Raw genomic sequence first — 25,000 nt, forward strand, 5'->3', positions numbered from 1 at the left:
TAATCCTAATAGCTCCTGCGTGGCCTTGCAGGATCTGGTATGCAGACCTAGTGAAGATGTCATCTCTTCCACCTTGGAGGTTGCTTCTGAGGAAGGACCTTCTAACTCAGGGTCCATTCCTTCATCCAAATCTCGTTTCTCTGAAGCTGACTGCTTGGAGATTGAACGCTTAGTTCTGTCTAAGCGTGATTTTTCTGAGTCGGTCATTGAGACCATGATTCAGGCTTGCAAGCCTATTAATAGAAATATTTACCATAAGATATGGCGTAAATACCTTTTATTGGTGTGAATCTTGAATTTTGTCTTTTCTCCAGGATGGTCTGGAGAAAGGGTTGTCAGTCAGTACTCTGAAGGGTCAGATTTCTGCATTATCTATTTTATTTCACAAGGTCTGGCGGATGTGCCAGATGTTTAATATTTTGTCAGGCCCTGGTCAGAATCAGGCCTGTGTTTAAACCTGTTGCTCTACTTGGAGCCTTAATCTTGTTCTTAAAATATTGCAGCAGGCTCCGTTTGAGCCATTGTATTCCATAGATATTGTTGTTATCTTGGAATGTTTTGTTTCTGGTTGCTATCTCTTCTGCTTGGAGAGTTTCTAAACTCTCGGCTTTGCAGTGTGATTCGCCTTACCTTATCTTTCATTCTGATAAGGCGATTCTTCATACTAAGTTGGGTTTTCTTCCGAAGGGGGTTTCGGATAGAAATATTAGTCAGGAAATTGTTGTTCCTTCTCTATGTCCTAATCCTCCTTCTCATAAGGAATGTTTGTTACACAACTTGGACGTTGCGCATGCTCTAAAATTCTACCTGCAGACGACTAAAGATTTTTGCCAGTCCTCTGCCTTGTTTGTTTTTTTCTCTGGAAAGCGTAAGGATCAGATAGCTACTGCTACTTCTCTTTCCCTCTGGTTGAGAAGTTTAATTTGTTTTGCTCATGAGTATGCTGGTCAGCAGCCTCCTGAGAGAATTACGGATTATTCCACGAGGGCTGTCTCCTCTTCTTGGACTTTCAAAAATGAAGCTTCTGTGGAACAGTTTTGCAAGGCTGCAACTTGGTCCTCTCTGCATACTTTTTCCAAATTTTATACTTTTGCCTCGGCTGAGGCTTCTTTTGGGAGACAGGTTCTTCAAGCGGTGGTGCCTTTTTTTGTTTAGGTCTGCCTGTCTTGTTCTCCCTCCCTAGTCATCTGTGTCCTCTAGCTTGGGTATTGGTTCCCACTAGTAAGTGATGACGTTGTGAACTCACCATATCTTAAGAAAGAAAGCAAAATTTATGCTTACCTGATAAATTTATTTATTTCCGGATATGGTGAGTCCACGACCCCACCCTTTTCTTTAAGACAGTTATTTTTTTACTAAATCTCAGCCACCTCTACACCTTTGTGTTATTCATTTTTCCATTTCCTTTCGGTCGAATGACTGGGGTTTATGGGTAGGGGTGTGACACTTAACAGCTTTGCTGTGGTGCTCTTTGCCTCCTCCTGCTGGCCAGGAGTGATATTCCCACTAGTAATTGATGACATTGTGGACTCACCATATCCGGAAATAAATAACTTTATCAGGTAAGCATAAATTTTGTTTTTGCTCTGAACCAGCAGTTCTCTGCAGGTCCCGATCAATACTTTTCACTATGTGTTTAACCCACTTGCAGGGGTTAAGCACATAGCTGTGCAGTTTAAAAACACAGTGTATGTTGGATGGATGTTACAGGACTATAACGGACTTGTGTATGACACTGAAAGGTTCTTCAAGCATACCGTGTAAACTTGTTATGGACCTGGTGGGCCTCTAGATTCGAGATCTGTTACTTGCATGCTGTGTTTTTACCTTGTGTATACAGTCTGTAATTCTGTTTTTAGAATAAATATTGCTTTTCTAACTTACTTTGGACTTCCTGAGTTTCCAGGGGAGCCGTGGGACTTTAAAACATTCTACCTAACAACTAAGAGTTTAGTGATAGCTCAGAAAAGTGTGAGTATCATTCCATTGTGCTTGCGCCACATTATTCTTACAGTCTTCACTATTATGTTTTTTTTTTTCTTTCTCTTCTGTGAGGTGGGTGAAGATCACCACTACAACCAAGTGATTTTGGGACTCTATTCATGTTCTTTCCCTTTAAGAGATCATTTACATATTGGACTTTATCACATAGCCTTTATTTTATTTTTGTATACACTGTTATTTTTAGTGTAGACATTTTATAAGTACTTACCGTTGGTTATGTTTCATATATAGCTGTGCAGCGTCACGAGTGATAAAATTACACACTGTAACTCATTACAGCATGTTTATCACTATAATGATTGCTAAAATGTTGGTATAAAAGTGTACAGCTTGTAACAATCAGCTTTATCTACTAGGAATACAGAATGAAAATGTGACCGTCTGTAATTAGAAAAGCAGTAATAAATGGCAGACACCAGCCGGTTTTCTCTGTCCTATTCCTACTAGGTGTGAAGCCTCAGGCCTTAATTAAAGCTGAGATATTTCAAGTCTGTGTCTGGATTCCCTGCTGCCCCCACTGATAGGGTAATGTGTCACTTAGTAAAGCTGCTTCTCTCAAACCCAAATAGTTTATTTTATGATTCAGATAGAACATGTGATTTTAAACAACTTTCTAATTTACTTCTATTATCAATGTTCCTTTATTCTCTTGGTATCGTTTGTTGAAAAGCAGGGACATATGCTTAGGAGTCGGCCAATTTCTAGAGCACTATATGGCAGTATTTTTGCAAAAAATATATCCATTTGCAACACAGAATATCTTGGGGGTGGAGCAAATTTGATAATAGAAGTAAATTGTAAACTTTTTTAAAATGGTAAGCTCTGTCGGAATCACAAAATAATTTTTGTTGTGTTTCATATCCCTTTTATGGTGCCAGGAAATGTATTATGCGCTCTGAATCTGTTTATAAACTTCTTGCGTCAAAGTGAAACAAAGCCAGAGTATTACTTTTTTATTGCAATACACATCCATATAATATCTCAGTACCACATAACTTGTGCATGCAGTGTTCTGTGTGCTGAATGGCCTCTCACAGTGTGCACTCTGGGCTAATATTTCTTGCTTCCCTGCATTTTGACCTATAACATACAGGCATTATGTTTTATTTGAGAGATATATATGTACATATATATACAATAACAAATATCTCTGTTTGGCTGTTAGTTGTATATAGATTTACTAATTTATTGCATATTTTGGTTGTGAGAGATGGCGATTTGAGGATGGGCATATAGTGTAATAAATAGGGTTACAAAGGTGATGCAGTGAGCTTCTCTTGTTTGAATTGAATCCTTCTGCCATCTATAACCCCCTTCAACTTCGCCCAAAGTGATTCAATGGTTTGTCACAGTATAAATTCAGGAGGGGATTTGAAGGTCAGTACTATAAATGTGTGGTAAAATACATGACTCCTCCTAACCTGACTGTCCTGGAAGCTCTGTATGGCTGAGAGCCATGTGACAGCAGGACCTGGAATGGACATTGATGACCTTGGACATATGCCACTGTCACCTGTTTTTGCATTTAAAGACTGATGTACATATGGTGAGGAGATATTTCCACTCCGTTTTCTATGACCGGTCCATTAACATTAGCATCAGATTGCTTAAAACTCAAAATGTTTCTCTATATAAAATAAACTATTTATACACATAATTCTAGACAAACAAAAACATAAAGGGAGCTAAAACAGGATACATTTTACTCTGTACAAGTAAATGATACACACTATTTTGTCAGTGACTCAAGGCTCTGTGCTTTTTCTAGATCACACCACTTTTACATTCATATCTGTCTGTCTATATGTATCATATATGCAACTCGCATACACATCCATTGTGGATCCATGTGTTTCAGTGACAAGTATTGATACCAACAAGACTCTGTACACACCTCATGTGGCATCTGATGACGTCACCTTTACACTTTCTTTTGGGTACTGCACATATTTGCACATTGCCCTGATTTTCCAAGTAAGTTTTTTATTTTCAATCGGCAGTTGCTCAGCATGACACAGTCGCAATAAAATGTGTAACCTGCACAAGGTGACAATCGACCATACAGGCTAGGCTGTTTGTTGCTTAGAACTGTATCAGGTGTTAGTTCTTTACATGTACTTAAAGGGACACTAAACCCAATTTTTTTCTTTCATGATTCAGATAGAGCATGCATATTTAAGCAACTTTATCTTTTACTCCTATTATCATTTTTTTCTTCGTTCTCTTGCTATCTTTATTTAAAAAGCAGGAATGTGATGCATTGGAGCCGGCCCATTTTTGGTTGAGAACCTGGGTTATTTATGCTTGCTTATTGGTAGCTAAGCAAGCCCTATCCATGGTGCTGAACCTATAAATAGGCTGGCTGCTAAGATTTACATTCCTGCTTTTAAAATAAAGATAGCAAGAGAACGAAGAAAAATTGATAATAGGAGTAAATAAGAAAGTTGCTAAAATTGCATGCTTTCTCTGAATCATGAAAGAAATAATTTGGGTTCATTGTCCCTTTAATTGTTTCTTTATTATAATTTTTTTATTACATATGTTAGTGTTCTTCACAGAACATTTTGCCATCCTGTTGGCGTTCTGAAGTACTCTGATGGGAACCGTGTAATATTTTGCAATATTATTACTTTTTCTGTTATTTATAAATGTTATGTAAGCTATCCAAAGCACACATTTTTAAAATAAATTTGATTTAATAATAATGTGTGTAGCAAACATTAAATCCGCTGGGAAGTGTGCCTGTTAAATAGGTCCTGGAAGAACATTGTATGAATTAATTCTTTCCTAAGACATGGAGAGTCCACAACATCATTCCAATTACTAGTGGGGTATTCACTCCTGGCCAGCAGGAAGCAAAGAGCAACAGAACAAAGCTGTTAAAGGGACAGTATACTGTAAAATAGTTTTCCCTTAATGTGTTTACAATTGCTTTTTTTACCAACTGCGTAGTAAAAAATGTATGAAAATTAGCTTTTTAAGGTTTATTTGTGATTTTGTGTTTTGAAGCCACAACCTAATAAAATGGGTTGAGCTTGTAGGTATAATCAGATCTTATTACTGTATCACATTGTGTACATATACCTGCTTCTTTATCTTATATCTGTCTATAAAACAATCACCAGTACTTGGAGAGAACATTGGAAATTCAACATTTTATTACCTTATCTCTGCTATATCCTACTGGGAGTATAATTTCTTCTGTTGGCTGTGTTTACAAAGCTTATCTATTGCTGGGACCTGCGGCCACAAACTTTCAGAATAGGTAGGGATGCCACATGCTAAATCAACTGTTTGAAAAGCCAATATAAGGGTAAAGGATCTACTTGTAAACAATTTAATACACTCCAGCAGGTAAAGTGGATCATTGGGAACAAGTTAAAGGGGAGAAAATTTTTGAGTAAACTGTCCCTTTAAGTGTCACTTCCCTTACCCATATCCCCCGTCATTCTCTTTGCCTCTGTCAATGGAGGAGGTGAAGTTTGGTGTCTGAAGATATTGATTCCTTTTTTGGGGTACTTTTCCCTGCAAGCAAGGATTTGGGTTTAGCTGTGTCCACGTCAATCTCTTGATTAAGAGTAGTGGTGGCTTTTAAGCATTTAGAAAGTAGTGAGTTGGTCCTTGCTCAGATTTCTAACATATTTGCTGCCCTTGGTATAGAAAGCCAGAGTTGGTTACTCTGTTCTTTCTTTTTCTACAGGTCTCTGTAAGGAGTATGTGTCCTTTCATGCCTTGTGAGCTTTCTTCCTGCCGGACAGCTGTATTTGCAGGTAAGTGCTTTTGTCTTCTAGGTCTTGGAGACTTGCTCTTAACTGAACATGAAACACCAATTTTTTTTCTTGTATGATTTAGAAAGAGCATGTAATTTTAACAACTTTCTAATTTACTTCTATTATCTAATTTGCTTCATTCTCTTGATATCCGTTGCTGAAAAGCATATATAGATAGGCTCAGTAGCTGCTGATTGGTGGCTGCACATAAATGCCTTGTGATTGGCTCACCCATGTGCATTGATATTTGTTACACAAAGCATATCTAAAAAATGAAGCAAATTAGATAATAGAAGTAAATTGGAATGTTGTTTAAAATTGTATTTTCTCCAACATAGGTGTGTCCGGTCCACGGCGTCATCCTTACTTGTGGGATATTCTCTTCCCCAACAGGAAATGGCAAAGAGCCCAGCAAAGCTGGTCACATGATCCCTCCTAGGCTCCGCCTACCCCAGTCATTCTCTTTGCCGTTGTACAGGCAACATCTCCACGGAGATGGCTTAGAGTTTTTTAGTGTTTAACTGTAGTTTTTATTATTCAATCAAGAGTTTGTTATTTTAAAATAGTGCTGGTATGTACTATTTACTCTGAAACAGAAAAGAGATGAAGATTTCTGTTTGTATGAGGAAAATGATTTTAGCAACCGTTACTAAAATCCATGGCTGTTCCACACAGGACTGTTGAGAGGAATTAACTTCAGTTGGGGGAACAGTGAGCAGTCTTTTGCTGCTTGAGGTATGACACATTCTAACAAGACGATGTAATGCTGGAAGCTGTCATTTTCCCTATGGGATCCGGTAAGCCATTTTTATTCAGACAGTAAATAAGGGCTTCACAAGGGCTTATTAAGACTGTAGACATTTTCTGGGCTAAATCGATCATATTTACACATATTTAGCCTTGAGGAATCATTTAATCTGGGTATTTTTTGTAAAATAATATCGGCAGGCACTGTTTTAGACACCTTATTCTATAGGGGCTTTCCCTAATCATAGTCAGAGCCTCATTTTCGCGCCGGTATGGCGCACTTGTTTTTGAGAACAGCATGACATGCAGCTGCATGTGTGTGGAGCTCTGATACATAGAAAAGTCTTTCTGAAGGCATCATTTGGTATCGTATTCCCCTTTGGGCTTGGTTGGGTCTCAGCAAAGCAGATTCCAGGGACTGTAAAGGGGTTAAATATAAAAACGGCTCCGGTTCCGTTATTTTAAGGGTTAAAGCTTCCAAATTTGGTGTGCAATACTTTTAAGGCTTTAAGACACTGTGGTGAAATTTTGGTGAATTTTGAACAATTCCTTCATACTTTTTCGCAATTGCAGTAATAAAGTGTGTTCAGTTTAAAATTTAAAGTGACAGTAACGGTTTTATTTTAAAACGTTTTTTGTGCTTTGTTATCAAGTTTATGCCTGTTTAACATGTCTGAACTACCAGATAGATTGTGTTCTGACTGTGGGGAAGCCAAGGTTCCTTCTCATTTAAATAGATGTGATTTATGTCATAAAGAATTTAGTAAAATGATGCCCAAGATGATTCCTCAAGTGAGGGGAGTAAGCATGGTACTGCATCATCCCCTCCTTCGTCTACACCAGTCTTGCCCATACAGGAGGCCCCTAGTACATCTAGCGCGCCAATACTCCTTACTATGCAACAATTAACGGCTGTAATGGATAATTCTATCAAAAACATTTTAGCCAATATGCCCACTTATCAGCGAAAGCGCGACTGCTCTGTTTTAGAAAATACTGAAGAGCATGAGGACGCTGATGATATTGTTTCTGAAGGGCCCCTACACCAGTCTGAGGGGGCCAGGGAGGTTTTGTCTGAGGGAGAAATTTCAGATTCAGGAAAAATTTCTCAACAAGCTGAACCTGATGTGATTACTTTTAAATTTAAGTTGGAACATCTCCGCGCTCTGCTTAAGGAGGTGTTATCCAATTTGGATGATTGTGATTATCTGGTTATTCCAGAAACACTATGTAAAATGGACAAGTTCCTAGAGGCCCCGGGGCCCCCCGAAGCTTTTCCTATACCCAAGCGGGTGGCGTACATTGTTAATAAAGAATGGGACAGGCCCGGTATACCTTTCGTACCTCCCCCCATATTTAAAAAATTGTTTCCTATAGTCGACCCCAGTAAGGACTTATGGCAGACAGTCCCCAAGGTCGAGGGGGCGGTTTCTACTCTAAACAAGCGCACCACTATACCCATAGAAGATAGTTGTGCTTTCCAAGATCCTATGGATAAAAAATTAGAAGGTTTGCTAAAAAAGATGTTTGTTCAGCAAGGTTACCTTCTACAACCAATTGCATGCATTGTCCCTGTCACTACAGCCGCGTGTTTCTGGTTCGATGAGCTAGAAAAGGCGATTATTAGTAATTCTTCTTCTTATGAGGAGATTATGGACAGAATTCGTGCTCTTAAATTGGCTAATTCTTTCACCCTAGACGCCACCTTGCAATTGGCTAGGTTAGCGGCGGAAAATTCTGGGTTTGCTATTGTGGCGCGCAGAGCGCTTTGGTTAAAATCTTGGTCAGCGGATGCGTCTTCCAAGAACAAATTGCTTGACATTCCTTTCAAGGGGAAAACACTGTTTGGCCCCAGAAACGGACCAGCCCCAAGTGCTACGTCCTCTAAGCAGGAGGGTAATACTTCTCAAGCCAATCCAGCCTGGAGACCAATGCAAGGCTGGAACAAAGGAAAGCAGGCCAAGAAACCTGCCACTGCTCCCAAGACAGCATGAGATGCGGGCCCCCGATCCAGGACCGGATTTGGTGGGGGGCAGACTCTCTCTCTTCACTCAGGCTTGGGCAAGAGATGTTCTGGATCCTTGGGCGCTAGAAATAGTCTCCCAAGGTTATCTTCTGGAAGTGATTCATCCTGTTCCATTAAAAGAACGAGGGATGGGGTTCTACTCCAATCTGTTCGTAGTTCCCAAAAAAGAGGGAACGTTCAGACCAATCTTAGATCTCAAGATCCTAAACAAGTTTCTCAAGGTTCCATCGTCCAAAATGGAAACCATTCGAACAATCCTTCCATCCAGGAAGGTCAATTCTTGACCACGGTGGATTTAAAGGATGCGTATCTACATATTCCTGTCCACAAGGAACATCATCGGTTCCTAAGGTTCGCATTCCTGGACAAGCATTACCAGTTCGTGGCGCTTCCTTTCGGATTAGCCACTGCTCCAAGGATTTTCACAAAGGTACTAGGGTCCCTTCTGGCGGTGCTAAGACCAAGGGGCATTGCTGTAGTACCTTACTTGGACGACATTCTGATTCAAGCGTCGTCCCTTCCTCAAGCAAAGGCTCACACGGACATAGTCCTGGCCTTTCTCAGATCTCGCGGATGGAAAGTGAACGTGGAAAAGAGTTCTCTATCTCCGTCGACAAGAGTTCCCTTCTTGGGAACAATAATAGACTCCTTAGAAATGAGGATTTTTCTGACAGAGACCAGAAAAACAAAACTTCTAAACTCTTGTCGGATACTTCATTCCGTTCCTCTTCCTTCCATAGCGCAGTGCATGGAAGTGATAGGTTTGATGGTAGCGGCAATGGACATAGTTCCTTTTGCGCGCATTCATCTAAGACCATTACAACTGTATGCTCAGTCAGTAGAATGGGGACTATACAGACTTGTCTCCGAAGATACAAGTAAATCAGAGGACCAGAGACTCACTCCGTTGGTGGCTGTCCATGGACAACCTGTCACAAGGGGTGACCTCCCGCAGACCAGAGTGGGTCATTGTCACGACCGACGCCAGTCTGATGGGCTGGGGCGCGGTCTGGGGATCCCTGAAAGCTCAGGGTCTTTGGTCTCGGGAAGAATCTCTTCTACCGATAAATATTCTGGAACTGAGAGCGATATTCAATGCTCTCAAGGCTTGGCCTCAGCTAGCGAGGGCCAAGTTCATACGGTTTCAATCAGACAACATGACGACTGTTGCGTACATCAACCATCAGGGGGGAACAAGGAGTTCCCTGGCGATGGAAGAAGTGACCAAAATCATTCAATGGGCGGAGACTCGCTCCTGCCACCTGTCTGCGATCCACATCCCAGGAGTGGAAAATTGGGAAGCGGATTTTCTGAGTCGTCAGACATTGCATCCGGGGGAGTGGGAACTCCATCCGGAAATCTTTGCCCAAATCACTCAACTGTGGGGCATTCCAGACATGGATCTGATGGCCTCTCGTCAGAACTTCAAGGTTCCTTGCTATGGGTCCAGATCCAGGGATCCCAAGGCGACTCTAGTAGATACACTAGTAGCACCTTGGACCTTCAAACTAGCTTATGTATTCCCGCCGTTTCCTCTCATCCCCAGGCTGGTAGCCAGGATCAATCAGGAGAGGGCGTCGGTGATCTTGATAGCTCCTGCGTGGCCACGCAGGACTTGGTATGCAGATCTGGTGAATATGTCATCGGCTCCACCATGGAAGCTACCTTTGAGACGAGACCTTCTTGTTCAAGGTCCGTTCGAACATCCGAATCTGGTCCCACTCCAGCTGACTGCTTGGAGATTGAACGCTTGATCTTATCAAAGCGAGGGTTCTCAGATTCTGTTATTGATACTCTTGTTCAGGCCAGAAAGCCTGTAACTAGAAAAATTTACCACAAAATTTGGAAAAAATATATCTGTTGGTGTGAATCTACAGGATTCCCTTGGGACAAGGTTAAGATTCCTAAGATTCTATCCTTCCTTCGAGAAGGATTGGAAAAAAGGATTATCTGCAAGTTCCTTGATGAGACAGATTTCTGCCTTGTCTGTGTTACTTCACAAAAAGCTGGCAGCTGTGCCAGATGTTCAAGCCTTTGTTCAGGCTCTGGTTAGAATCAAGCCTGTTTACAAACCTTTGACTCCTCCTTGGAGTCTCAACTTAGTTCTTTCAGTTCTTCAGGGGGTTCCGTTTGAACCCTTACATTCCGTTGATATTAAGTTATTATCTTGGAAAGTTTTGTTTTTAGTTGCAATTTCTTCTGCTAGAAGAGTTTCAGAATTATCTGCTCTGCAGTGTTCTCCTCCTTATCTGGTGTTCCATGCAGATAAGGTGGTTTTACGTACTAAACCTGGTTTTCTTCCAAAAGTTGTTTCTAACAAAAACATTAACCAGGAGATAGTCGTGCCTTCTCTGTGTCCGAAACCAGTTTCGAAGAAGGAACGTTTGTTGCACAATTTGGATGTTGTTCGCGCTCTAAAATTCTATTTAGATGCTACAAAGGATTTTAGACAAACATCTTCCTTGTTTGTTGTTTATTCTGGTAAAAGGAGAGGTCAAAAAGCAACTTCTACCTCTCTCTCTTTTTGGATTAAAAGCATCATCAGATTGGCTTACGAGACTGCCGGACGGCAGCCTCCTGAAAGGATCACAGCTCCTTCCACTAGGGCTGTGGCTTCCACATGGGCCTTCAAGAACGAGGCTTCTGTTGATCAGATATGTAGGGCAGCGACTTGGTCTTCACTGCACACTTTTACCAAATTTTACAAGTTTGATACTTTTGCTTCTTATGAGGCTATTTTTGGGAGAAAGGTTTTGCAAGCCGTGGTGCCTTCCATTTAGGTGACCTGATTTGCTCCCTCCCTTCATCCGTGTCCTAAAGCTTTGGTATTGGTTCCCACAAGTAAGGATGACGCCGTGGACCGGACACACCTATGTTGGAGAAAACAGAATTTATGTTTACCTGATAAATTACTTTCTCCAACGGTGTGTCCGGTCCACGGCCCGCCCTGGTTTTTTAATCAGGTCTGATAATTTATTTTCTTTAACTACAGTCACCACGGTATCATATGGTTTCTCCTATGCAAATATTCCTCCTTAACGTCGGTCGAATGACTGGGGTAGGCGGAGCCTAGGAGGGATCATGTGACCAGCTTTGCTGGGCTCTTTGCCATTTCCTGTTGGGGAAGAGAATATCCCACAAGTAAGGATGACGCCGTGGACCGGACACACCGTTGGAGAAAGTAATTTATCAGGTAAACATAAATTCTGTTTTCTACCTGAGTCATGAAAGAAAATATTTCGGTTTAGTGTCCCTTTTAAGAGGATTTCTCTGCATTATTTTTTTGGGACATGCTATATCCTTAGTAGAGGATTTTATTTAGGCAGTGTGCAGGCACATAAAACGTATGTGACAGGAGACTTAGGGGTTAATCTTCCTTTATGGGTATGAAGGAGTTAACTTAAAATCTGTGACTCATTTTATTTATTAAGACTGTGTGGGTCTTATTGGGACTTGTGTCAGTTTTTTTTCCCCCCCACTTTGTCAGCACAAGGTTTCAGAGTGAGAACGGCAGACTTAGGACTGAATGTGTCAGTTTACTGTTCGGTTTTAAATGGCTTCTAAAACGCACGCTTTTACTTTGATGCATAGTTTCATTTTCAGCCGTTCACGACTCCCTCTCTTTCGCTCTCAGATCTGATCGGAGCGGCGTCGGCTGTGTTAGTCGAATCTGTTAGTCTTCCCTGTGAGACCGGCAGGTTTATTCTGGCAAGATTTTTTTGTACTCCGGAGGGGCAGGTAGGGCACATCAGTCTGCTGAGGTGTAGAGGTCCTTAATAAGGGGTATGTTTTTGAGCGCAAATTCGCTCCTGAGTAAATTTTTAAATTTAAAGTGACAGTGTCAATTTATTTATTTTACTTGTCATTCCTGTATCTCTGGTAATATTTTAAGCTATGGACATGGAGCAGGAGTCTGTTGTTATGGACACATGTTTGTGTCTTGAGACCCAAATTGTGTTACCCATGTAATTTTGTTCCTCATGTCTAGATAAAACAAGAAATGTATCTTTACATTTCAATGTTTCTAAACCTAATGTCTCTCAGGATGATGCTGTTAAGGCAATGCCACATCTTTCTCGTCAAACGTCCCAAGCCTCAATGGAGTCACATACAGTGACCTGCAGTTCCTCTCAGTCTCCTCAAGGAGTTTATTTGCCATCAGATTTTGCTGCACAGATATCCTCTGCGGTATTATCTGCTTTTCCCATGTTGGGGAAACGCAAGAGGAAATCTAAACATTTGTCAGATGGTAAGGTGTCTGTCCCATCTGCTGCCGCGAAGGTGGACCTTCCTCATAAGTCTGATGAGGAGGATACTTCGGTAGCCTCTGAGGGTGAAATCTCAGATTCTGACAGTATAATTCCTTTGTCTGATGCTGAAGAAGTAAACTTCAGATATAAGCTTGAACACCTTCGTTTATTGGAGGTACTGGCTACTTTGGATGACTCCGACTCTCCTGTCACCGTCAACCCTAAGAAATCTAGTAAGCTTAACAAATACTATGTTTCTTCCTCTGTGGAAGTGTTTCCTTTTCCAGACCGTGTAACGGAGATTATTACACAGGTATGGGAAAAGCCAGGGATAGCTTTCTCCCCATCTCCCGTCTTTAAAGAGATGTTTCCTGTTGCTGACTCCATTAGAGATTCATGGCGCATGGTGCCTAAGGTAGAAGGGGCTATTTCTACTCTGGCTAAGAGAACTACAATCCATATTGAGGATAGCTGTTCCTTTAAGGATCCCATGGACAAAAAGCTGGAGGTTTATCTAAAGAAAATGTATGTTCATCAGGGACTTCAATGGCAACCTGCAGTTTGTATTGCCACAGTAGGAAGTGCAGCATCTTATTGGTGCGATGCCTTGTCAGAACTGATTTTAGAGGACACTCCGTTGGAGAAGATCCAGGATAGGATTAAGGCTCTCAAACTAGCCAATTCCTTTATTTCTGATGCTAACATGCAAGTCATTAGACTGGGAGCCAAGATTTTGGGCTTCACTGTCCTAGCCCACAGGGCTCTGTGGCTAAAATCATGGTCAGCTGATGTTACCCCCAAGTCCAAGCTTCTGTCGCAACCTTACAAGGGTAAGACCCTGTTTGGTCCTGGTCTGGCGGAGATAATTTCTGAAATTACGGGTGGAAAAGGGTCCATGAAGAATAGACCTAAAGGACGTCAAAGTCATTTTTAGTCCTTTCATAACTTCAAAGGTCAAAAGTCTTCCTCTCCTTCCTCCAATTAGGAGCAGTCCAAGTTTTCTTGAAAACCCAATCAGTCTTGGAATAAGGTAAAGCAATCAAAGAAGCCCTCTGCTGAGACTAAGTCAACATGAAGAGTCTGCCCCCGGTCTGGAATTGGATCAAGTAGGGGGCAGACTTTCCTTTTTTTTGTCAAGCGTGGATACGAGATTACCCAGATCCTTGGGCTGTGGACATAGTTTCTCAGGGGTACAAAATAGAATTCAAATCTCGTCCTCCCAAGGGCAGATTTTTCCTCTCAAGGTTATCTTTGGATCAGGAAAAAAGAGAGGCATTCTTAAGCTGCGTTCAGGACCTTTCCTCCCTGGGACTGATTGTTCCATTAAGAGAACAGGGTCTAGGATTTTAATCAAATCTGTTTGTGGTTCCCAAAAAAGAGGGAACTTAAAGTGTGTCTCAACAAGTTTCTCAGGGTACCGTCCTTTAAAATGGAAACCATTTGTTCCATTCTTCCTTTGGTCCAAGAGGGTCCGTTCATGACAACCATAGACCTGAAGCACACGTATCTTCATGTTCCCATCCACAGGGATCATCTCCAGTTCCTGAGATTTGCTTTTCTAGACAAGCACTTTCAGTTTGTGGCTCTTCCGTTTGGACTAGCCACAGCTCTCAGAATCTTCTCAAAGGTTCTCGTGGCTCTCTTGGCAGTTGTCAGGTCTCAGGGAATTGCGGTGGCATCTTACCTGGACGACATATTGGTTCAGGCGCCATCTTTTAAAAAAGCATACTCTCTCAAACAGAGATCTTGTCTTTTCTACGTTCCCACGGCTGGAAAGTGAGACCTTGTTTCAGCTACAAGGGTGGTTTTCTTAGGGACCATCATTGATTCCATATCTGTGAAAAAAAATTCTGACGGAAGAGCCAAGCTTCTCACTACTTGCCTCTCTCTATAGTCTACTGTTTGGTCATCAGTGGCTCAATGTATGGAGGTAATTGGTCTGATGGTCGCTTCTATGGACATTTATTCCCTTTGCTCGATTCCATTTGAGAGCTCTGCAATTATGCATGCTCAGACAATGGAACGGAGACCATTCGTATTTGTCTCAGAGGATAGATCTAGACCAGTTGACAAGACTCTCTCTCTCGTGGTGGATTTCTCAGGATCATCTGTCTCAGGACACATGCTTCCGGAGACCCTCCTGGGTGATTGTGACCACGTATGCCAGCCTGCTAGGCTGGGGAGCATTCTTGGACTCGGTAAAGGCTCAGGGCCTATGGACTCGGGAGGAGTTTTCTCTTCCAATAAACATCTTGGAGTTGAGAGCGATCTTCAATGATTTGATGGCCTGGCATCAGTTGTCCTATGCCCAGTTTATCAGGTTCCTGTCGGACAACATCACCTCAGTGGCTTACATCAACCACAAGGGAGGAACTCGGAGTTCCTTGGTCATGAAGGAGGTGACTCGCATTCTGGAGTGGGCGGAAGCTCACAATTGTCTATCTGCCATCCACATTCCAGGAGTGGACAACTGGGAGGTGGATTTCTTGAGCAGACAGACCTTTCATCCCGGGGAGTGGGCTCTCCATCCGGAGTTGTTCTTCAGGTTAACCCTCAAGTGGGGGGTGCCGGAGTTGGATCTGATGATGTCTCGTCAGAATGCCAAGCTTCCAAGGTACGGTTTAAGGTCAAAAGATCCTCAGGCCACCCTGATAGATGCTCTGGCGGTTCTTTGGGACTGCGATCTAGAATACCTGTTTCCTTTATTTGCTCTCCTTCCACAAGTCATTGCTCGTATCAAACAGGAGAGAGCGTCTGTAATTCTAATAGCTCCTGCATGGCCTCACAGGATCTGGTTTGCGGACCTAGTGAAGATGTCATCTCTTCCACCTTGGAGGTTACCTCTGAGGAAGGACCTTCTAACTCAGGGTCCTTTCTTCCATCCAAATCTCGTTTCTCTGAAGCCGACTGCTTGGAGATTGAACGCTTATTTCTGGCTAAGCGTGGGTTTTCTGAGTCTGTCATTGATACTATGATTCAGGCTCACAAGCCTGTTACGCGAAAGATTTACCATTAAGGTATGGCGTTAATACCTTTTTTTATTGGTGTGCTTGTCTCTTCTCCATAATGGTCTGGAGAAAGGGTTGTCCGTCAGTTCTCTGAAAGGTCAGATTTCTGCATTATCTATTCTTTTACATAAGCGTCTGGCGGATCTGCCAGATGTTCAATCTTTTTGTCAGGCTCTGGTTAGAAACAGGCCTGTGTTTAAATCTGCTGCTCCTCTTTGGAGCCTTAACCTAGTTCTTAGAGTTTTGCAGCAGGCTCCATTTGAGCCATTGCATTCCATAGATATTAAGCTGTTATCTTGGAAGGTTTTGTTTCTTATTGCTATTTCTTCTGCTCTGAGAGATTCCGAACTCTCGGCTTTGCAGTGCGATTCGCCTTACCTTATTTTTCATGCAGATAAGGCGGTCCTTCATACTAAATTGGGGTTTCTCCCTAAGGTGGTTTTGGATAGAAATTTTAATCAGGAGATTGGTGTTCCTTCTCTTTGTCTTAATTCTTCCTCTCATAAAGAACGTCTGATGCACAACTTGGATGTGGTGCATGCTCTAAAATTCTACCTACAAGCTACTGCCCTGTTTGTTTGTTTCTTTGGAAAGCGTAAGGGTCAGAAGGCTATGTCTTCTTTTTCTCTTTCCCTCTGGTTGAGAAGTATGATTCGTTTTGCTTATGAGACTGCTGGACAGCAGCCTTCTGAGAGACTTACAGCTCATTCTACTAGGGCTGTCTCCTCTTCTTGTGCTTTCAAAAATGAAGCTTCTGTGGAACAGATTTGCAAGGCTGCAACTTGGTCCTCTCTGCATACTTTTCTCCAAATTTGATACTTTTGCCTCTGCTTTGGCTTCCTTTGGGAGAAAGGTTCTTCAAGCGGTGGTGCATTCTGTTTAGGTCCGCCTGTCTTATTCTCCCTCCCTGTTCATTCTGTGTCCTCTAGCTTGGTTATTGGTTCCCACTAGTAATTTGAATGACATTGTGGACTCTCCATGTCTTAGGAAAGAAAACTAAATTTATGCTTACCTGATAAATGTATTTTTTCCGGACATGGAGAGTCCACGACCCCACCCTTTAGATTAGACAGTAATTTTTTACTAAACCTCAGGCACCTCTACACCTTTTTGTGTTATCTTCTTTTCCATTTTCCTTTGGCTGAATAACTGGGGGTTATGGGTAAGGGAAGTGACACTTAACAGCTTTGCTGTGGTGCTCTTTGCCTCCTCCTGCTGGCCAGGAGTGAATATCCCACTAGTAATTGGAATGACATAGTGGACTCTCCATGTCCGGAAATAAATAAATTTATCAGGTAAGCATAAATTTTGTTTTTTTTAATTAAGGGTATTTCTGCCTTTGCATGTGCACAGTATATATTATTATCCATAATGCTTTTCAGCCTCACTCATTTGGAACAGGATAAGTAGATATTTCTTTATTTTCTCTTTTCTTTTTCTTTTTTTCTTTTTGTCCCTCTAGGAATAAGCATTTCTCAGACATTTTCTCTGCAGTCTCTCTTGACAGATTATTCTGGCCCAGTATTGGAGGATTGCAGTCCTAGATCTTTTTAAATTACATTTATTAGATAGAAAGGATTGTCAGTATGTTTATTCTCCCAGGAGTGGATTGAATATCATAAAATGAGACCATCCTGTTGGGATGTTTGTTAGCCAAGATGTCCTTGGTTCTGTCTTCTAGTGCAGGGTTCTTCAAACTTTTTTCCCTACACCCAGTGCCATGATACCAAATACCTTTTGTGACGCTATTTTTATGCTTGTTCTGAAATTTTTTTTTATTTTTTTTTTACATTTTATTTATTTTAACAGTTTATTGATGAAAATAAAGATAATACAAGTATGCATAAGCAACATAAGCAGTAGGTTGATAATTGCAACTTGCTTATTACAAAATTGTAGTCTAATGTGAAAGAGAGCGTAATTCGTATATAAAGAAAGTTTAAAAGTCCAGCTGCGATCCGAAGAGTAGAAAATACAAGTAAGTCTAAAAACTGACCGAAGCTTAAAGGGACACTGTACCCAAAAAATTTCTTTCGTGATTCAGATTGAGCATGAAATTTTAAGCAAATTTCTAATTTACTCCTATTATCAAATTTTCTTCATTCTCTTGGTATCTTTATTTGAAATGCAAGAATGTAAGTTTAGATGCCGGCCCATTTTGGTGAACAACCTGGGTTGTCCTTGCTGATTGGTGGATAAATTCATCCACCAATAAAAAAGTGCTGTCCAGAGTACTGAAACCAAAAAAAAAGCTTAGATGCCTTCTTTTTCAAATAATGATAGCAAGAGAACGAAGAAAAATTGATAATAGTAAATTAGAAAGTTGCTTAAAATTGCATGCTCTTTCTGAATTACAAAAGAAAAAATTTGGGTACAGTGTCCCTTTAAGAAGATGGTTATGTATGAAATACACAAGAATGTGCAAACTAATTATAAAACAAGGTTAACAAACGTTGCATAAGAATCATGAAATAAAAATGAACCACTCTCTGCAGGGGAATAGAGTAGGAAAAAGGAAATGGCTAATTATGGAAGCATGTATAAAACTGGTCTAGTAAAGCCGAGAGGCAGTATTCAAAACGTAAGATGTGAAAGGGTGTACCATGGATAACTGTGTCCAATAAATAAGTAAAACATTTTTGTGTATAGAAAATTGACTCAAAATCTTGGATGATCTCGGTAGAATTTGAACATTTTAAATGTCAGGGTACCCAGGAGACCCCTGTTCTGAACATTTCTGAAGTGATATACAACAAGATAGCTGCAATTTTTTGCACAGTGACTAAAATGTGTGCGTACTTTATTCCTTATTGTAGTCACACTTGAAAATGTTGTAAAAGATAATAACACACACAGACCACACACTCTCCTACAACACACACAAGTCGCGACCCAGTAAACATGTTGTTGTGACCCAGTAATGGGTCCCAACCCGTGGTTTGAAGAACCCTGTTCTAGTGAGACTAGCACTAAACAAGCACATGCACCTGTCTTGTCAAAACGTACTGATTTTAAGTTCTCTCATTCATCCGAATAAACAAACCCTACATTTGACATATTTAAAAAACAAAAAACGAACATTTGGACTTACTGATCTGGTGTTGGAAACACTGTTGTGTTTACATCTTTAGGTTACTATCATGTTTTAAGATTTTTCTGAGATGGATGCAGTCTGATGGTTTTTTTCTTTGTATTATATACTCTTTAGTTTTTACTTGTTGTTTTCATAATGGTATATTTCATTGGTATCCTTTTGTATACGTTTGTGAATGAAAAAGCACAAGGAAAGTGTATGGTCCTTGGGAAAAGGGTATCGTATAACTTAATAAACGTCAGCAATGTAAATAAATCTTATATGAGTTAGTGTGGTGCCTTTTGTAAAGGTGAGTAACAATGTTCCAGAGAATGCTATAACCAGAGAACACAACAGTTTCCTTGCTTGAAATTGAATCTGCTAGCAAAGTTCTTTGATGTATATTAGTTGGTGTTATAGCTGGTATCATTTTTTTTCCACATTTCTTAATGAGTCACACGAGATAAATAATCCAATGTTGTAGCTCTTGCCTGACTTCTTATAGCTGGTCACTATGGCCTGCCAGGTAAGGTGATGTTGGTGCCATCCACTATAACACTGGTATTTATGTTGCATAAATATATTCCTGTACCCACTGCAGTAAACTGTGCCAGAACGGACCCCCCAAATCAGTTATTCATAAACTCTATCCCAGGTAGCATTCCTTTCACAGCTATACCCACCAACAACAGGAAACCCCACTAATATCTAACCTCCTCCTCCTAAGTGACTACAAACATCTAACCCCTGCCAAAACCTAATCACTTGGAAATTAAAATAAAAAGGCCTTAATTTAAAAATACATTAATAACCCTTAAAATGTAATTATTCCGCACCAGCAACAGGTACTTCTTCGGTCACTTGCTTCTGGGTACGCTCTAAAAAAATAAAATAATTGAATGTTAATTCTTGTCAGTTAAGTGCATTAACCAATTAGATCAATTTGATGGGCAGGTTCACTCATTAACCAATCAGTAGAATCTACCACAAAAAAATTAACCAATCACAATTTACCCAGTTTATAATGTAAGTCAATGGGAAGTGAGGGATATAGGTTCCGGGCCCCTCTCAAAATTGTCATAAGTAACACCTAATACATTATTTTTAAAGCTTTGAAATGAAGACTTTAAAGGCTAAATAGCATTATAAACCTAATAAAATAATCACACAACACAGAATATATAATTAAACTAAGTTAAATGAGCAAAAACATTTGCTAAACAGCATTATAAATCTAATAAAATAATCACACAACACAGACTTCACTTGCATTTTTCTGCAAACAGTTCTTTCTATGCATTCCAATCTGGACTGATTTATAGACAGGCTTTTAAATCTGCTTGATAGCTCAGGTCTGGTTAAACGGATTAATTTCAGCTTGCTTGGCTTTGCTGCAACACAAGCGGATAGCTCCACCTACTGGCTATTTTAATAAATGCACTGCTTCTCAATGCTTTTCAATAGCAGTCACATGACTGGGGAAAAAAGGTTGTTGTTCTGAAACGGTGTAAATTGAACCGTTGTAAAACGAGGGCCACCTGTGTGTATGTATGTGTGTGTATATATATATATATATATATATATATATATATATATATATATATATATATATATATATATATATATATATATATATATATATATATATATATATATATATATATATATATAATGTATATGATGTATATGTATATGTAAATCTCTGGAGGAACTTAGAGGGACAGAAGAACATATGGCTGTCGTGAACCATGAACATAGGTTATTTCATTATTTTGCCTCTTCAAGTCTTTTGTGGATTTTACTTGAGTCCTGGAAACAATTGCAGGGATAATACTTCTGGAATCTCATTCTGAAGACATGCTTTGTTTTGACCTAACTCTTCCACACAACAGTCCTGCTGTACTCCCTATTTGGTCTATCACCAAAAAAAAAGCCAGTTCCTGAATTCTTAAATAAGGTTATTTTTGAGTTTCATGTCTCAAGATTTTTATTTCTTCATTTTGTCCTAATACAATGCCAGTGAATGCCTTTACAACTCACATGTAGGCTGGTGTTTATACATCCATATTGGATGACAGTCTGGAGGCAAGCTGTGATGGACTTGTGAAGTCACCAGCAATATTTCAAAGGTCAGTACTAATTACATATCTATTATTTGCTGCATGACCTCATATTATCACATCATGTAGGCACATGTGCCACTGTGGTTTAAAATTCATTGCAAAAGATCAGTTTTCACTACGGACAGCTGTAGCAGACACCTTGTCTGTGGACCTATTGTAAGCAGATGTTTAGCGTTCTTACATGATTCATAGGCATTTAGGATGAAAAGTTCTGTGTTGACTTCCTGTTCTTTTCAGCATGATTACTAATTGTTTTCTACTGTTTGGTAAATCTCCTTTGCTGAGTGCACAAGTTAGGAAAGATAAATGGAAAATATATCATGCTTACCAAAATTTCCATATGTAGGATTAGTCCTGGCAAAGCTTTCCCTCCCTTTTCTTAAAGTGATGGTAAATTTCAGACTTAGACTGTTGCAATTAGTTTGCAAGTAAAACCTCATGATTTTTTTTTTTAAAGTGTGTATGTATGTGTGTGTGTGTGTATATATATATATATATGTATATATATATATGTATATATATATATATATATATATATATATATATATATATATATATACACACACTTTTACTGGCACCCCTTTTAACCATCGCCCTACCTTTTCCATGCCCCCCCCCCCAGTAATAGAGTGTGTGTGTATGTGTATATATATATATATATATGTGAGTGTGTATATGTATGTATGTTTATTAAGGAGTGGAATTTAACCTTAACTGATTGTTCTATGAAATTTATGAAAATGTTAAAGGAGTTTAAATCCAGACAATTAATTGGGATAAAGAATGAAATTTCAGATTTACAAACTGAAATGGATAAACGCATTGGCGATCCACAGTTTGGGAAATTTGACACTATACTTAGAGGCATTGTGGCCAGGGGTAAGAGTGTTGTAATGGAAAAGAAACATTCTAAATTCTTGCGGGATAGATCAGACTACCAAACAGACACTATATATCTGGAATAGAAAGAAAAGGGGAGAATTTAGACATACCCAGTTTCCAAATAAGAAAAGAGGTAACCGCAGAGGCAACAAACAACAGAAGAATGTTACATTCTCTGGGAGTGATTCAGAATATTCATCTGATGAAGGATCAACAGCGTGCACTGTATCTGCGGTTACCTCTGGTACTTCGGTCCCTTCCACCTCTAATATGTCTACTGCCCCTGTCATACATACAGGTTCGAGAATAGGGTTATCAGGTGGTCCAGTAGTCAGACAGAAAGACAACAAACAATTACAACAAGTAACCCATTATGAACCTATGCACACACATAGTTCTACACATGCACATAGTTCTATGCAAATTACAAGTGCACAAGGGACTGTGAATTCTGATCTTGAACAAGTATTCTCTCAGGTTTTTCGAGAGACCCAAGATCAAACTGGAGGCCTATAGCAGACACAAGGGGAAGGAACAGGGAGGTACCAATTGAGGGTCAACCGCCCACAAACCAAGTACAAATGATATACAGTGTATTGAATCTCTCCTCACATACACTTTCTAAAGAACAGATACAGGTGTTGTCCTTGGGACTAGGTTTCTCACCCACGAGCAATTTCAATCTGTTCCAAACTTTGTTGGACGTGAACCGCCTTATTAGAAATTTAACTTTAAAAAAACATTTTGGCGCAGGAGACATGACTCCAAACATTGGGAGGGGAGCAGCATCACAGAATCAAGAGAATAACACTTTACATGACTTTAATGAACTCTGTGATGTTGTGGCCCTACACTCCTTGGAAAGTGAATCTAGAAGTCTCTCTAACACCACAAGTAGGGCGTCTAGTTTTAAAAACAATTCGACCTTTTATCCCATTCACAACAGAGGGATGATTTTGGAAACCTTCCAACAAAGAGTGGAAACAGATTTGATCAATTTGGCTGGTTCGTGCACCAATACTAAACACAACCTATCCTATAATCCAAGAAAAGCACTGAGTGACCTTGAGAAAAACAGCAATCTGGTCATACGCACCGCAGATAAGGGCGGTGCAGTTGTTGTTATGAATAGGATAGATTATGTGGCAGAGGCCAATCGCCAACTGCATAATCTGCATGACTATGTTAAACTAGACAGAGATCCCACACGGGCCTATCAGCTGGAACTCAAGAACATTTTGGACGATGGTAGGGAACAGGGGTTCCTGGATGACCAGACAGTGGCATATTTATACGTACTACATCCTCGGACCCCCTGTTTTCACCATCTTCCTAAAGTACATAAATCTGTCACCAATGTACAAGGAAGGCCCATTGTGAGTTGCATCGGTTCACTCTTAGAACATCTATCACAGTGGACCGATTCCATATTGCAACCCTTAGTGACACAATTGGCATCTCATTTGAAGGACACCAAGCATGTCATCAACATTGTAGAACAGTTTGAGTGGGATAGTGGCTTTATGTGGCTTACTGTGGATGTTGCCGCATTGTATTCTTCCATCCCCCACAACAAGGGATTGGAAGCTATACACTTTTTCTGTACAATTATTCTAACTACAGTGTTGACTTTCAGAACTTTATTTTGAGAGTAGTGAAGTTTCTTCTAACCCACAACTTTTTTCAATTTGAGGGGGATTGCTATCTCCAGAGGTGCGGCACAGCTATGGGAGCAAAATTTGCACCATCCTACGCCAATTTATATCTAGGCTGGTGGGAGCTGTGCCGCATCTATGGAGATGGCAATCCTCACAAAGGTAACATAAAATTATATTACAGGTACATAGACGACCTGTTGTTGGTCTGGAAGGGACCAGAGGAAAGCATTGAACTGTTTGACATACCTCAACAGCAACGATATGGGTTTGAGATTCACTCATGAAACCAATCCTGTGGAAATACATTTCTTGGATTTATCCCTCAGAGGCATCATTGGCAAGAAAGTTGCCACTTGCGTGTATCACAAACCCATAAAGGGATATACCATACTACATGGCCAAAGCTGCCATCGAAAGCAGATAAGGTTTGCGATAGCCAAGGGCCAATTAATCAGGTTGAAGCTCAACTGCTCAGGATCCCTCTGAATTCAAACATAAGGCCAGTGATCTCAAACAAAATTTGAGAAAAAGAAAATATCCAAAGAGGGACTTGGATAGAGCAGAGGCAATAGTTGAGAATATTCCAAGATCTGAATTACTCAAATACAACAAAAGATCAGAGAGGGAAGCATCCAAAAGCAAGAGAGTCAATTTTGTAACAGAATACAGCTCTCAATATTACGAGATATGCAAAATAGTGAGAGAATTTCTCACTGCTTGCGGCAGATGACCAGTTGCTAAAGGTAGTTAAAACAGGAATAAGATGTTCCTATAAAAAGAGCAAAACCTTAGGTTCCATATTGGCACCTACCCAATTGAAGAAAGTATCCAATGCAAATAGTTCATGGCTCACACATGTTGGTATGTACAGATGTGGGAGTTACTATTGTCGTCTATGCGAGTTTGTACAAATTACCAAAGATTTTGAGTCTGTGGCATTGGGCACTAAATATGACATACATTCATGTCTAAATTGCATAACCACTCATGTTATATATCTGATATCAGCATGATAACAGCATGCAAGAAACAGTACGTAGGTCTCACGTCAAGGGACGTAAATACCCGAATCAGGTTACATCTTTCTACGATAAGCCAAGGTAGGGCCACTACTCCACTTGTGCAACATTTTGCTGAGAAACATAAAAGCACATTAAGTACTTTTAAGTGGTGTGCCATAGAGAAAGTGGTATTACCCAAACGTGGTGGCGACCTTGAGCAGCTCTTAGCCAAAAGAGAAATATTTTGGTATTTCAAATTAGACACCAGAGTTCCAAAGGGCCTTAACTCCAGGTTTGACCTAATAAATTACTGGGAATAAATCAAATGATACGGACCATTTGTATATATTTCAGTCAAACACTGGTCTGTTATAAACACTGTTAAGCTTTCTAGTTCAAATACCTAAGGACAAACATCATACATGCAGGGGTCTGTAACTAGGTTAGTCAACTAGATA

General features: G+C 40.2%; 1 protein-coding gene across 3 annotated transcripts in view; it reads left to right on the forward strand.

Moving 5' to 3' along the window:
- DUSP16 (dual specificity phosphatase 16) overlaps positions 1-25,000 on the forward strand; it is a 168,020-nt gene that overhangs the window by 88,033 nt on the left and 54,987 nt on the right. The window contains exon 1 of one of the 3 annotated variants that reach the window (XM_053718910.1): positions 3,959-3,978. The exons of the other annotated variants lie outside the window; for them this stretch is intronic. The gene's annotated coding sequence lies outside the window, so the exon portion shown is untranslated. Of the gene's footprint in view, positions 1-3,958; positions 3,979-25,000 lie in introns of those variants that run through there. 3 annotated transcript variants of the gene reach the window in all.

Source organism: Bombina bombina, chromosome 6 (assembly GCF_027579735.1).
Source record: "Bombina bombina isolate aBomBom1 chromosome 6, aBomBom1.pri, whole genome shotgun sequence".
NCBI classification, from domain to species: domain Eukaryota; kingdom Metazoa; phylum Chordata; class Amphibia; order Anura; family Bombinatoridae; genus Bombina; species Bombina bombina.